At 37.4% G+C, this 14,889-nt stretch overlaps 1 long non-coding RNA gene across 1 annotated transcript in view; it reads right to left on the bottom strand.

Annotated features, from left to right (window-relative positions):
* LOC139082308 (uncharacterized) overlaps positions 1 to 14,441 on the bottom strand; it is a 76,762-nt gene extending 62,321 nt beyond the window's left edge. Inside the window, exons 1-2 of the long non-coding RNA XR_011538187.1 lie at positions 14,010 to 14,441; positions 8,216 to 8,274 (exon numbers count right to left, since the gene is read on the bottom strand). This is a non-coding gene — a long non-coding RNA (uncharacterized lncRNA). The remainder of the gene's footprint in view (positions 1 to 8,215; positions 8,275 to 14,009) is intronic.
* Between the last annotated feature and the right edge of the window lie 448 nt (positions 14,442 to 14,889).

Below are 14,889 nucleotides of genomic sequence, written 5' to 3'. Positions count from 1 at the left end.
AGCTGCTTGACGCAAGATATCAAGCAAGTAATTTAAGCTTTCTTTGTGTCACTTTTTATCTATGAAACCTGGAATACAATAAATGCCGACCTCACAGTATTGTTTGGAGGAGTGTATGTAGCAATGTATATGACTTTTTTTGTTATATTAATAGCTACCTCTTAGTTATAGTCTATTCATTAATTCATCTGAGTTTCCATTAATTCATTAAGTATTTATCGAGCACTTACACTATGCCAGATGCCAGTGATTAATTAGAAAACAAAAGCAAATGCCTTCCTAAAGCCTGGATTCTGGAGGTGAGAAAAAACTATAAATAAACAGATTGATAGATATATAACATAAAGGCTGGTAGCATTAAGTGTCATGTAGAAAAACACCTAATGGAAATAAAATTTAAAAGTGAGAGAGCATTCTATTTTAGTTTGGATAATCAAAGAACTTTTAGGGATGTAAGATTTGTGTAAAGACCTCAATGAAATGAAATAAGCTACTGGAATATCTGCACAGAATATTCCATTCAGAAGAAACAATGAAAAAGCCCTGCACTGGGTGTTGTTTCTGTTGTTTGGTTTTGGGTTTGGGGGATTTTTTTAGATTAACAGTAAGCCAGGGCCGAATAATGTAGTCTTACAAGGTAGAATGTAGACTGCTTTTTATTTTTTTTTTTAAAGATTTTATTTTTTCCTTTTTCTCCCCAAAGCCCCCCAGTACACAGTTGTATATTCTTCATTGTGGGTCCCCCTAGTTGTAGCATGTGGGACGCCGCCCCAGCGTGGTTCGATAAGCAGTGCCATGTCCGTGCCCAGGATTCGAACCAACGAAACACTGGGCCGCCTGCAGCGGAGCGCACAGACCCAACCACTTGGCCAGGGGGCCAGCCCCTAGACTGCTTTTTATTTTAAGGGTAGAAACAAATCATTTTAGGCCTTTAAAAAGTAGAGTGATGTAAACTAACTTTGTTTTTGTAAAGGATCTTGGGGAGTAGTATAGAGGGCAAGAGGGAATGCAAAGCATATGGTTCGGAGTTTGTCTGACTGCAATGATGTTGGTGAAGGTGGGGAGGAATGATAGTTCCATGGATATGTTTTGAAACCGGATTCAACTTACTCTACTTCTGGATAAGACATAGGGTTGAAAAAAAAAATGTGACAAATCCAGGATAACTTCAAGATTTATAAAGTACCAAACAATGGACTTGATTTACAGATTTTATCTCATTTCATCTTAAAATAGCCCTTCAAGTTCAGTGACATTATGCCATTTAACAAATTAGAAAAGCGATTTCAGAGAATTTCAGTTTTCGTGCATCACAATAAGTTTAAATTGCTTCTTTCATTTTGTTTTGATGTTACTCCACATTCTTGATTTTGTGACATTTACAGAACTGTTGTTGTATTTTACAAGGTCTCTCACTGACTTTGCTGATACTATTTTCAATCCCAATTTATTTTCAATGATGTGATAAGATGGCAATACGAATGGGAGAACCCAAACACAGGTGAGATTATAACAGAAATCTGGAGTCAAGAAGCATAAGATATGGGAAGAAAATGACCAGCACTTTGTTGTTTCTGGGGTATAAAGGGTAAGGGACACGACACAGCAAAGTCTGGCAAGATGGCCTACAGCTTCTGGTGAGATTTTCTGCCATTTTGAGTAGCATGGACTTGACCTTTGGGCCAGTTATTCCCTCTAAAACCAAAATCTTTAATGGTGGAGTTTCAGGTTAAAGCCTGGAAATTACTAACCTCTTGACAGACTATGGGAAATCATAATGAATAAGCTAATTCTTTAAAAGGAAGTAGATACTTTACACACACTCACACACAAAATCAGTGTAGAACAAACTGACAAAAATGAATCATAACTACTGCAAATATTGTCATTCCCTGCCCAATTTAGTCTTCTTTTTTTTATCCTTGGATTGAATTAATTTATTGAAGAAAAATCACCTCTAGTTCCTTTCTTAAGTATTTCAAAGGTCAATAATTAATTACTGTGGATTAACACATAAATTATAGCTTTAAAGTCCTTAAAAGTCTACGAGTTTCACCTTTTTTGTGTTTAATTAGGAACAATCTGTTTTTACTTTCCAAGAATCTGTCAAAATTTTGGATGTGATTTAACCACCATGGTAACCGGCAACCAAGTCTGGTAATATAAATCAAAAAGTTACAGCCACTAGCCTGAAGAAAATATTTCTGACTCTACACTCTTTGTCTGCCTCCATATCTCCATAACTTTAAATTGTTCTGACAAGCAGCACATAATTTCTTTGGAGTTCATACCTCTTCTATAAGGAAATCACAGTAAAGAACACGAAAATAGTTGACAACAATGACCAGATTTTCACACATTCCATTCTATTTTAAGATTGTTGCTGAGCTTCAGCACAGCTGGTTTTCCAGAGTATAAAGAAATAATTTGCCATTCTCATGGTGTTATCCGTTGTACCACTCTTTCTCTTTTACTGCGCAAAGTAATTTAAATCTTCCATGTCACAAGTTGGTATAAGAGTAAACCTTGATTTCGGCCTGTGTGTGTTACACTTTAGAAAAATACTTTGGTATTTGTTTGCTTTGGTGCAGTTGACTGTCATCCACACTTAAAGGAATTACAAAATGAATGGCATTATCCACCATTAAAAAAGCTTGACTTCAGGGATATGTATTAACATAAAAAGCCAAGTCTCTAAACAAGAGTGAGAGTTAAAACAATTGTTTAAAACAAGTGTTAAAACATTGTTCTGTTGTACACAGAAAAGTTTTCGTCATCTGACTGCCTGTATCACTAGCATTTTAGAACAGTACCATTGCCTTTCAGCTGACTGCAACTCTACCAGAGTGACTTTCCCACCTATGTTCAAATATAAAGTTATTTCATATTGTAGATGTTATGTTTATTCTTGTTGCCATTTAGTAGTTGTAAACATTGTAATTGGTTGTATTGTCTCTCTATACTCCAGTAACACCTCATTCTGTGAAAGTTTCATTAGTTTTTCGGGACCCAACTGGTAATGCAATATGGAATAGTGGAGTTTTGTTGTTACGAGATGATCTCAAGTTGACATCATGAAATGCTCTAACCTTTCTCACAGGCTTTCTGGAAAAGACCCTAAATGAAAGGGATCTGACAAGGAGCTTCATAGCATGTATATATACAAAAAATGACCTATGAAGAGAGAACCACAAATTCAGGAGGCTGAATAAGCATATGACAGAGATTATTATAAGATGGAACTGAAGAGATAAGCTGAAACCAGAAGTTTAAAAGGGCATATTAAAGATTTCAGTTTTATTCTCAGAATACTAGGAAGCCACTAAAGGATTTCAAGATCCCGTGTCAAGAGACACATGATCTCATTTTAGTTTTGGAAATATTATTTTGACTGATGTGGAATAGGACAAGAATATATGAGACAAGCATAATTAAAATGAATATGTGGTAAATGAAGCCAGAATTGGGCCATTTTAGGGGCCAGGATAAAGTTGTTTCATGCCAATCAAACTCTTCCTACAGAATGTATCCTGAATCGACAGTCAAAAGAATATTCTTTGACCTTTATCACATATTAATTTACAAATATCCTTAGAAGGATATGAGTTGTTGCTTAATAGATATAGAGTTTTCGTTTTGCAAGATAAAGAGAATTCTGGATATCAGTTGCACAACACTGTGAATGCACCCAACAGCACTTAATGTTTAAGATGGTAAATTTTATGTTATGTGTATTTTACCAAAATTAAAAATGCTTTAAAAGTCAAAAAAGGGGGAGATATTTGTGAGTCACTTAATTGTTTACAAAAATCTTCTATGCGTTGTTATTTAACTTTGCTCTATATCAAGAAAGCAATATTAGTCTCATTAATAGATTAAAATACTGCAACTCAGAGCAGTTAAATGAATTGCCTGAGGTTAAATAGAAAACCTCTATTTTGAATTCAGGACCTTTGACATATTACCCCATATTGTTTCTACTAACCTCAAAATAAGTTCAGGAAATATATTTTGGTACTAGGGGAAGGTAGGGAACGGTTTTATCATTAAATAAAAGTCAGAAAGTGTATGTCAGAAGTCAGGTAAGAACAAATAATTGTAAAAGGTCTGCAATCCTTGAAAACAAATTCACCTTCGTCAAATCATACTTTTACCTAGACTCCACCCTGCTTGGTGTAACAGAATCTCATTTATTAAAAAAATACCTGGTACTGAAGAAAGACATTGCTCATCTTATCATAAGCAAGAATTGTGAAGACTAGTGGGAGGAAAAGAAATCAGTCTCAGGAAAAGACGTAAAAAGCATGTGGAAATACATGAAAACCACCCAAATAAGGACAAGTAGAGACTATTTATTTAAAGCCTCCTGTCCAAAGGAATTAAGTACCATCACTTGCCTTTGGCAGAGACTCAAACTTAGGGGGAAGTAGGAAAGATTTATAGTGGAAAAAAAAGAGGAGGCTCATGGTGAGCTCTGATGGGGAGTTGTTGGCTTGGGGGACCTGGATGTGGGCTACCTGGAAGTAGGGAATCATATGTTCCTATGTGATTGGTTTGGAGATGCTTGGCTTTCTCTGGTTGGGCCCAAGGAACAAAAATTAGGGAAACTGTGACCCAGTCCTGATCATTCAGTGCTGAATGCTGCAGAAGTTGTGGTTTGGCTTCTTGGGCTGTTTGCTGTGGAGCTTATAGGTCCAAGTTCAATTGTCATACATGGTCGGTTGTATATTCATTCTCTCAAGCACATGGGAAATGTTCAGAGATTTCAGATTAGGAATGACTAAGAAAAAGTACATGAGTACATTGGAAGTTTTTCATGTAGTGCAAAGCCCAGGGTGACCTTAAAAGCAGATTGTGATGCCTGTAAAAAACCTAAAATATTTACAATATTTAAATGGTTCTTATTCAAACCAATGTACACAGTCTTGGTCCAACAAGAAAGAAAAAAAATCAGCAACAAGATATATGGTTTTTTATAATTTCTCAATATTTTACCAGAAACGAGAGTGCCAGCTTCTCTCTCAAACACTTGTCAAGTTCTCAATTCTTGATTACTAGAAATTTCCATTATTCTCCTAAAGCAGAAATCATTCAGGCATACACAATTTACAAAAAGATTATGCAAAAGCTTAAGTCGAAATACATTCAATATATTTTCAATATAGAGTTATTTTTATGAAATACGCAGTCATTCAGTTGTCTCAAATCTACTTAGCTACATTTTTCTTCATTGTTAAATGAGTCAATCCACATAAGAATAAAAGTAGTTAAAATAACTTTTAAAATTGTCTTTTGAATATCATACTAAAATCATTCCAACTGAAGAATTAATTGAGGGCCAGCCTGGTGATGTACTAGTTAAGTTCTCGCACTCTGCTTTGACTGCCCAGGGTTCGCGGGTTCAGATCCCGGGTGCGGATCTGGATACTGCTCATCAACCATGCTGTGACGGCATCCCACATACAAAATAAATGAAGATTGGCACAGATGTTAGCTCAAGGACAATCGTCCTCAAAAAAAAAAAAAAATAGAATTAGTCAAAAGGAAACAATTTTTCTTTGTTTTCTTCATACTTTCTTTTTTTTCTATTTTCTTCTCTTTGGTTACCTCTTTTCTTTCCCTCTTTCTTCATTCACTCTCTCTTGTTTCTCTCTTTCTTCTTCCTTTCCTTCTTTCATTCTATCACAGAAACATATTTTCCTTCTTTCTTTGTGATCACATTGATCATGCTTTTTGTGTTCTCTATTTTCTGATGCTTTGATGTCTTGGGACCTTGTTGACACAGGAGAGAACTGACATTGCCATGGCTAGCCAATTTCTAGAGATAGTAATGGACTTGCCCGCAAGTGTGCCTTTCCCAAGCAAACCAACCAATCCAAAGCCTATACCCTGGACTATCTACTTTATCCAGCTCTCACAGAGCTCTTGTATTCCATGCCACTATCTCTGTCCTTGTCACCTCAGAGCCAGGTAACAGACACCTAAAGATAGCTCCTGTACCCCAGAGCCTGTGAACTTATTCATACTTTCCAATCATAAGCCTGTTTACCTGCTCTGCCATGACTTCCCAATGGAAACCACAATAAAGGTTCTTGTCACATCTTCTTCTTGCTCTTTCTACCTCCTGCCAGACCCTGGTGTTTCCCCACGTGGCCCTGCATGGCATGTCTCTCTTCTTGGGAACTGTGAGTAACAAACTTTCTCTTCAATGGCAATTGTCTCCTGATTCGTTTGGCCTGACCATAGCTGAATAATAAATCTACATTTCAAAAGAGTGATATCTGATGGAAAACGTGGCAGTGGATTGCTGAGTGAGGGAAAAAACTCAGCTCACAATTTTTTCTACAGACTTTCTTTGACTTCAGACAAATGATTGGTTTTCTGATGAATTCTCAATCTGTGCATGTATATAGTCCTTAATGAGCACTAATGCCCTGACCTTGTTTGAGGAAAGCACTCTGAAGTAAATTTATGGTAGATGGAAAATTACACTTAAAGCATCTGGAGCACTTTTAATTTTCTTATCCTCAGAAAATAATCGAGAATTGTCAGACTTGCCCCTACCACTAGTTATGCATTTCTTCAGAAGAAATGGAATAGTCTCGTTCGTCCAAATAACCAACCTACAGAAGCACCCAAATGACTCAATCCCCTTCCTCAAAATGATTAAAAGCAAAGACATTTTACTACAGATACATACACAAGAAAAGCATTGCATAAGAGTACCACGAATAAACTGCATGTTGATAGAAAACATAAAACTTGTTGGTGTCTAAAACCCGTGTTCTCCAAACATTTTTGATGGCCTATCTCCTCAGCACAAAATCTTGAGCACATCTCCCAACATATAAACTTATTCCAAGTATAAGTGTACGTATCTCTGCGAACCAACAAACTAAACAGTAGTGAAGCACACTTCCTGATTTGTAGACTGACACAAAGAGACAGAATTTATTATTTTCTTTTTATACCTCAATGCATCATTTATGACAGTCCCTCCAATGCACATACCTCTTAGAAATCTCTAGTTTAGGTAATTTATAGCTTGCTATCTAGTCCAGATTACTAAAATAGCCTGCTCACCTTTTTCCCTTATTCCCTGGCCTCCCCTAACCCCCACTATCATTCTTCACACAGCAGCCACAGTGATATTTTTAAAACACTAGGCAGTTTTTGTCCTTCTCTTTAGTCTTCCAAAATCGTCCGACTGTCAGAGTTTGAGTTTCCCAAATGTAGACTATGAGATGAGGTTCGGTATGCAAGGGATTTTCTGAGGAAATGTTCCCAGGGAAACTGGTAAGGAACTGTTCCCCGGGGAGCTGGGAGAGCAGAACAGAGACAGGGAGAGGTCAAGGCAAGGGTGTGACCACAGGCAAAGTCCCGAGGAGGGTCGTTTCAGCCTGATGCCGAGGAGAAACTGGAGAGAAAATTAACCCTCAGTGTTTTTTTCAACTGTAGGCTGGACCCATGAATTATCTAATTATTGGTTGGGGAGTCACAGACATAAATTTTCAGACACTTCTCTGCAGTGTGGACAAGGCAGACTCCAAAGCCGTTTAAGGGCATTCCTTCAACAAAGAGTCACAGGCACTAGCTCTTAGAAGAAAAGCATGCTGAAGTTGAAATATGCACAAAAATGGTCATACAGATCCCAGGGAATTTGGACACCAGTATTATCCATTACATAATCTCACTTAGAAAAAAATCTAAACTGTTTACCATGGCTTTGTCAGATTTAGCCCCGACTATTTCTGCAACCTCATCTTGAATCACTCTCCCACCCCAGCCCTCACCAGACTCAAACTAGCCTACATTCTCTCGCTTTAACCAACCAACTTGGATCCATATGGCTTTATTCACTTTGCCTGAGTTTTCCAACCCCTTTGTTATATGACCGACTCTATTGTATGTTTCTAATTTGAGTTAAAATGGTTTCTTTTCAGAGTCCTTCCCTCTTCTGTTCCAAAGAAATTTCCATGTCCCACAGACTCTTGGTCATATGATTTTGCCTTATTTTCTTTATAGCGCATACTGCCATCTGAAATTATCCTACTTATTGTTTTGTTGTCTCTACCCCCCCCAATTGCAATGTAAGCTCCATGCCTTCCTTGTTTGTTCTTTTATCCTCACCACACAGAGCAGTGTCTGACATATGCAGGTGATCAATAGTTGTTTATTTAATAAATAAATAAAGGGCCGTTCATGACCTACTTACATCTTGTCTATTCCACCTTCACCTCCTTGGGTTCCTATCTTCTGTTAATAGGGCTGTTCCTAGGAAATGAAAGACATTCCATCAAGAATAAATTAAGGAAAAATTTTAAGAGGGAATTTCCTCAGCATAAAATGTAGTAGCCATACAAGCTATTAGAGTGCACTGCCATGTTGTTCAAACAGCCTGTTTGTGAATCTCAGTTAATGAATCTTTGATTGATCTCACAGAGGTCGCTTGCCTTGAACTTCACAGCTTGGACAAAGATGAGAAGCTATTTCTGCCTCTATAAGCTGTATTCTAGAAGGCAGCAATATACCTGAACACAACAAGAACAGAATACAGCCTGAGATTTCTTATTTATAGAATGGCATATGTGGGTGTCAAAATTTAACTCACAATACTTCACATGTACTGAGAGAAATATGCTTAATTTAGTTTGTCTATAGCCAATGACTGTTACTCCCCAAATTTCCATTCATGGGTTAGAGGAAAAACTTTCACTTTGGATACTTTGGCTTAAAATGTAATCCAATTCAGCAGTGTAAACAATCTATATAATAATTTCAATAGGGGCCGGCCCCATGGCCGAGTGGTTAAGTTCACATGCTCTGTTTCAGTGGCCGAGGGTTTCCTTGGTTCGGATCCTGGGTGTGGACGTGGCACTGCTCATCAGGCCACGCTGAGGTGGCATCCCACATGCCACAACTAGAAGGACCCACAACTAAAAAATATGCAGCTGTGTACTGGGGGGATTTGGGGAGAAAAATCAGGAACAAAAAAGAAGATTGGCAACAGTTATTAGCTCAGTTGCCAATCTTTAAAATAATAATTTAAATAATTTAAATCCAAATCTATGGTTTAAAGACTCCACTTTGATTATGATCAGTCTTACTGGAAAAACTGCTCAGTCACTCAAATATCTCAGGCATCTACTTTCCCTGGATCCTCCCTAGGGTTGGATACAAATGTATGAAGGAAGGACATGACTTATGTGCACAAGTGGCCATTGGAAAGACTCAAAGCCCTTTGTTGTCATGTCCTCTGGCTTCGCTCCAGGACTGTCGCAAGTCCATGCCTTGGCTATTTCCCAATGGGCAAAGTATGCAGCTGTCATGACTCAGTCTTGTTTTCCTCTCCCTTTTTATTTGGTCTAGGTTCCAGGTATTCTTTTATTACAGGTCAAAGATATAAAGGTATAAAAAGATAATTTTACGGAATACATATAGCTCAATATTTATGTATGAAAATGGGTATTTAATATCATTAAAATCATATTTAGTATGTTTCCCAATCTAATGTGCATGACAAGTCAAAATTATTTCCTTTACATCACTACATATAATTTTTTCTCTTCATTGTTGCACTCAGAATTCTAATATTTTACAACTAAAGAGTCTTGGAAATCAATAAATCAAACTTTTCCTTGTACAAATGGAAAAGCCAAGATACATAGCAGGGTATGGGACTTTTTTTTCCCCAAGTCTCAGAAATCTGGGAGTTTCAAATGTGGACTATAGGTCCCAATTCCCAGTATAATGTATTTTTCTCTGTTCTACAAGGTTTAGCATCAGTCTATGCATTTCCAAAATTGATCTTAAAATAGAGAGGGCATTTCTTGAGTTCTCCTTTGATTTCTCCTTGATATTTGACAGCCTTGCCGACACCTTCTCTGTTATATGCTTTTACACGTTACTGCAACTCCTCCGGGTATGAATAGGTCCTTTTCTTTTTTTAATGCTGCTTTGCTTTTCCTCATTCTGAGATTTAACTAGAAGAGCACCTACTTCTCACCAAAGCTGCTATCTACTGTCCAATCTCTCTTCTTTCTCAGGACTCTGTGACTCATTGATTCTGTCTTCTCAGTGGTTTCCACTAAGTAGATGATTCACAAATTATCTTTTAAAAATCTCTTTCAACTCCCTCCTGTCATTTCCCACCCACACAAACTGAATTCCTTTCCAAGTCATCGCACTCCTGTCGGTAGACAGCAATATTCCTACTATTTTGTTAGTTGTTAGACCCAAGTCACTAGCTTAACAATGCATTCAGAATTAAAATAAAGATCTCAACAGATAATCTCTGCCTGAGTTCCTATAATTTTTTTCCTTCTTGTTCAAAAGAAGTGGACATTTTTGGTTGTGGAGTTGGGGGGACTCACCACTGTGAGGCGCCAGTGAGTCTCACATGCTAACCATCCTGAAAAGAACAGGAAAATTCTATTTCTACGGCATCAGTTTATAAGCCTTTTTTTTTATGAAAATGCACGTTACATTATAAAATTTCATTCTCCTCTGGCACAGATAAATGATCATATGGAGTCCAAAACTCCCAATTACGAATCACTAGCTTTTTTAGAAAAATTAACAGGTAACCTCCATTTGGGCTCTGTAGAGGTTGGTCTGAGCCTACTGATTGAGACGATGATACTCTATAGCCATTGAAATATATGTGTCTAGAGAATGTGTTTTTTTAATGTTGGGGAATATTTAATCCATACTATTAGGAAGAAAATACAGAATAATATCTATAAGATAGCATGAATGGAAAATATACCAAAGTTTTAATAGTGTGTCCCTTTGCAAAGAGGTGGGAGCAGTGGGCTGGTTACAGTTTTGTGTTTTGATTCTCAATACTTCTGTTCATTTTCAACTGAAAGCACTTATTACTTTTATAATCAGAAAAAAATAAGATACAAATGGAAATGCATGGTTAACATATGTTTTATTTATTTATTTCAGACTTTGTAAAGGAAATTACATTAATCACATACCTTTGTTCATTAACCTCTATTGTAAATTCAAGAATTGTCAGTTGGTTTATTCATTTATTTATACCATTTTTTCTGACATATTATAAAAATTCTAAGGCATATTCTTTTATGTGTGGTTGTTTCATGTGTTTGTATTAATTTGTATGCATAGTGCCACGCTATAGAAATAAGTCAACTTTACGTGTTTCACTCAGCAACATGCTTTGACTATCTAGCCATGTTGCTTTGTGCAAACCCTGTTCTCGCATCAGCTGCACGTGGTTTCCCCTATCCCTCCATTCTACAGTACTTTTTCAGAGTTAACTCACTCTGCTTTGGATCTTTATCCTTCCATAAAAATTTAAATAATTTCTTCAAATTTCTCAAATAAATACAATCAGAATTTTGAAATTATATATTTACAAATTAAGTTTTGTAATTAATCTATGATGATGTTATTTCTCCCCATCTATTTGAATCCTTAGGGTTTTTAGGTGATTTTTAACATTTTTCTATAGATATTAGATATTATTAGTTAATTCCAATATTATTTTTATAAATGCTTGTATTAGTGGTGTCTTATTATTTATCATAAGTATTGCTAAACATTTTCTATAGTAAATCTATTATTTTGTAATTCGAAATAAAATAAAAATATTAAAAAATGTGTGTTCTAATATATTTATAAATGTTTTCCTACTCTACATATGCTTGAATTCTTCCTTGATATGATATGATATGAATGATATGCTATCATTCTTCCTTATCACTACAAGTGAGAGAACTCTTAACTGCAGGACTAAAGAAAAATCCAGTTAACCAACAGTCATATGCTATGATCCCTCCTGTCATTAATCTCCAACAAAGCAATCTTTCTAGATCATTTTCAGAATTACTTTTAGACAGTGAATATTGGTGCACTGCCTCCCTCTGCACTCCACAGCCCGTTCATTCAGAGGAAACCCCATCGGACCTAGTAATAAGCATTAGGGAAGAGCACATCTGCTTCTCTCCTCAAGTTTCTTTACACATAAAAGAATCTTTCATTAGAGAAACTCTCCTAGTCTCTCTCCACCTATTGACTCATTGTTCCCCAGCAAAACTTGACCTATCTGATTATGGGGCTTCTCCATATCAGGGATCTGCCTGGCAGCAGAAATCCTGCTCTGTTCTTGGTCTCAAGCTGATCATTAAATTTGATTAAATATACAACCCTGACTATGGCTTTAGTTTTCCAGTAGTAAAATGTAGTTTCATTCACAAATGAGGAGGTTCTTATAAAACCTGTGCGTGGAACTTCTGGCTCTAAAAATAATACTTGTTCAGAGAATCAAAGAAAAACTGGAGTGACTAGAAAAACATGGTACAATTCTCTCATCAGATAAGAAATAGCAAAATAATTAAAACAAAAGAAACACTGATTATTCTGGGACAAGAGAAATTTCCTCAAGGGAAAAGTTGAATCTTAGAAAGATATTAAATAGACGTAAATTGCAAAGTGATCTGCAAGGCCAGGATAGAGAGGTATAAAAGGGAAAATGAGGTTTATCTGAATGTAACTCTTCTTAAAGAAGGTATCGGGGAAAATAATGTTGTTCTAGTTGTTACCAATCAGGTAGGATGACTTTGGCCCAAAAATGTCAACATCACAGAAAGACTAGAGTGACTTCCCACACAAGATTTAGGGTCCAGAGAAGAGAAAAGAGAAAACTTTAAGCAGGGCCATGACAATCCCATAAGGCAAAATTGTGCAAGTTAAAATAAGTTGCTCTGTGCTTTGGGTAGACACAGTGCCGTGTAAGGGCACACAGCTCCATGATGGGGATGCAGGAAGAATATCTTTTGCAGTTCACCGATACCAAAACAAGGGTAACAGCTCTGATATTAACCACACCAAAAGGACATCAGGAAGAACTATAGTAAATGGAGTTCAAGCTTGAACTAGATGTTAGTTTGATGGGATCATAGCTCCTAGGTGGGATTATCCTACTCAGGATAAGGTAGCAGGACAAGATTTTTTGAAAAGTGGGTATGTTTGGCAAGCTTATATTTCTCACTAAGGGAGGTTCCTCCAGAAAAAAATCTAAAGAAGCATATTAAGCTAAAATGATGCATAGAACAGAAAGTGCAGAAATTGTAAAAGTAGGCACTCAAGCCCAGGAAACAATATCTCTGCATGTGTTAAATAAGGAAAAGAATCAACCTAAGGAGCAGGTTAAAATGTGGAGGATCATTTGATCCTTCCTAAAGGACTAGGGAAGTTGTTCTCAACACTGCACATACTCATGCTCCTAGGGTACTTTAAGAAAATAAGGCTCCTGATCTAGTTCAGATCTACTGATTTAAAAACTCTGGGGTGGTGAGATTTTTTTAAAGAACTCCCCTAGTGCTTCCCAAGTGCGGTCAGAGATTTCAGAGGCACTGACTAGAGGCAGATTCTACTACTGTATAATGATATAGATTGAATCCTACTCAAGGTGCACCTCATCCAAAGCCGAGAAGAGACAGCATCTTGAGACATACATGGTAAAGCTACTATTCACTGCTGGGACTTTGGATGGATTAAGACTTCCTTCAATTGAGGAACCCTCTGGGGTAATTCCACAGTAGAATCAATTATGGGCACTAGGGGTAAAGCTTCCCTGGGAGGCAAGTTTCACAGGCATAAGCAGTTCCATAGCAACAGGCAATAGCATTAGCCAAGGGGCAGAAGACAGAAAATGCCTAATCATGAGACAACAGAAAAGCTGCGTCACTAGGCAGAGCTCACACTCAATGCTGTACTGGGAAGAGATATGGAGATTCAGGGGGAAATAAAAATTAGGCATCTTAAACTATCCTGGATTCAAGAACTAGGGCGTGGGGCTGCCAACATTGCAAATTTCCAACTATTATCAGAGGGGCAGGAATGATTCAAATGCCACTCTCAGAGAGAATCAAGTAGAAATTATTTTATACATTTCAAAACTAACCACACTATTCCTGAAACTGGGCAGCAATACAAAACAAAACAAACACAAGAACATTAAAAGCTGTTTTTCCTACCGATGATGCCACCACTTCTCCAGATGTTGTGCATTGCTTATGAAATAAGCCAGTAGGATGGCTTTCTTCTTGCTCAGATGGTCTTCTTTTATGCCTTTTCTGCTTCTCACTCTTTTGTGAATGCCTGTTCTAGAAACTTGAAATGTGAAGGCCAGGATTCCATCCTTCCTTCCCCTGTAAACCCAATCTTCTTCCCTCTCCACCAAGGAACCACTTCATGCACTGATGAGTCAGCAGATTCAAATTATCTTACATTTGTCTTCCTTCTCCGGGCTTTAGTTTTCTTCTCTCAATTGAAAATGCCCTGAAATCCTTACCAAAATGTGAAATGTAGGGTCTAAAAATTTCAGCCGCATCAAATGCTGGATCACATTGTTGTGAAGGTAATGAAATGACTGGGGTAAGCCTGTGCGGCTCACAGTCAGGGAATCCGAGCCTGAGATCCAACCCATTCAAGACCTGCCTGCAATTTGGCGCCACCTGGTGGCAGCTGTCCACTCCAGCATAAATCAGAAATGGGGATAACTGGTTCTGCGACAGGCTGAAACTTCTGGGAAAGAAGCAGTGATTCCAGGAATCTGCCTAGGCATGGACTCGTTTTGTTGACTTAATCTGGAGGGCTTGGGCCAGGAGAATAATGAGGATATAAGGACCCACTTTCTTAAGATGCAGTTGTCTGCTATTTCCCTACTTGGCTTCATCTTTCCTTCAGAAGGAAAGACTTTAGACTACTCCCATTGGAAAACAGAGGTCAGGTGTAGGATGGGAGCTAGTCACTAATTCCACTCTTCCCAAACTTGGATTAACTCAGGGTGAACTATCATAGAGTTTTGCCGTATTATTTTTCTGGTTCATGCCTTTCTCTAATTTTGCCTTTTAG

This window comes from Equus przewalskii, chromosome 3 (assembly GCF_037783145.1).
Source record: "Equus przewalskii isolate Varuska chromosome 3, EquPr2, whole genome shotgun sequence".
Classification (NCBI taxonomy): domain Eukaryota; kingdom Metazoa; phylum Chordata; class Mammalia; order Perissodactyla; family Equidae; genus Equus; species Equus przewalskii.
This window is presented reverse-complemented; position numbering and strand designations above follow the sequence as displayed.